The sequence below is a fragment of the Branchiostoma belcheri genome, unplaced genomic scaffold (genome assembly GCF_001625305.1).
Source record: "Branchiostoma belcheri isolate BF01 breed outbred unplaced genomic scaffold, Haploidv18h27 scaffold24, whole genome shotgun sequence".
In the NCBI taxonomy this organism is placed as follows: domain Eukaryota; kingdom Metazoa; phylum Chordata; class Leptocardii; order Amphioxiformes; family Branchiostomatidae; genus Branchiostoma; species Branchiostoma belcheri.
The window spans coordinates 2,224,136-2,225,270 of record NW_017803843.1 but is presented as its reverse complement, the minus strand read 5'-3'; the positions used below and the strand labels follow the sequence as shown (position 1 = coordinate 2,225,270).

At 44.9% G+C, this 1,135-nt stretch overlaps 1 protein-coding gene across 1 annotated transcript in view; it reads right to left on the bottom strand.

Moving 5' to 3' along the window:
- LOC109471157 (beta-1,4-glucuronyltransferase 1-like) overlaps positions 1-1,135 on the bottom strand; it is a 10,072-nt gene that overhangs the window by 2,752 nt on the left and 6,185 nt on the right. The gene's annotated exons all lie outside the window — the stretch shown is intronic.

Below are 1,135 nucleotides of genomic sequence, written 5' to 3'. Positions count from 1 at the left end.
AGGAGTGACTATCAGAAAAGCAAGCAAGTCTTGACCCTTTCGTGCTCATTACCATATCAGCTACATGGCATATACCACTACATGTAGCAGTACATTAGGGACTGTACGATAGTTACCGGGGGGGAGAGGGCCGGTCGTCTGAGGGGGAGGGCCTAGGAAAAAAATTTTGAACCGGGGGGAGGGCCTAGGAAAAAATATTTTAATTTGGGGGAGGGCCTAAGTAAAATTTTTTTCCAAGATCCCTTTAACTCTACAATGTTTTTATACACGTTCAAAACATGATTAAACGTCTGTCCATACATATCGCAGCGATTTGTCGGTCACTGGAATCGGCAGAATTTTACGTTCCAATAATATCCATCCCTATTATTATAATGTATTCGCCCAAATCTCCCACAGTCCCCTTCAAAATCTTGCATTTTCGCCAGAATCGGCGAAACTGGACTACACAGCCAAATTAAATGGATTAAAATCGCGGCAATCGCGACACCGCGAAACGATACCGATCAAAAATGTAGGGAAGGCTTGTCTGAAGATTTTGAAAATTAATTTTCGCCGTTCAACGCACCCTTCCCAGTTGTGTGCGTGCGTCGGCAAAGCCTGACCCGCTGGTCCCGCCTCGCAACTCGCTCGAACTTCTCGGCGTGGATGTCGGATGTCGACGGATTAATTTTGGTATTTTTTTAAACCAAGGACTATTTTAACATTTATATCTATGTCCCTCCAATGTTAATTGAAAACAACAAGTAACTTGGCAATATTGTTTCCCTGTTTGTAATAAAATTGACGCGGAAGACGTGGACGAAAGGTACTACCGTGGCTAGATAGAGGATTATTTCGATTACACTGACTGACTTTAACGTTACTGACTTTAAATTTATAGCTCGATGTACCAGCAAAATTTGTGCTGCCAAATTTGCCCCTCAACATGCAAAACATGGGTTGAAATTCAAAATTTTTCCGGGGGGGGGGGGGGCATCCCCAAAAAAGCCGGGCCTACTCAGGCTCTAGTGGCGTCTGCGGGCTAGTGGCGCCTTCGGCGCTTCATGCGGGGGAAATTTTTCAAACAAAATCTCGTCCTCCCCATAAGAAATTTTCACTCTCTATGATTTCACGCCGGGGGGGAGGGCCTAGG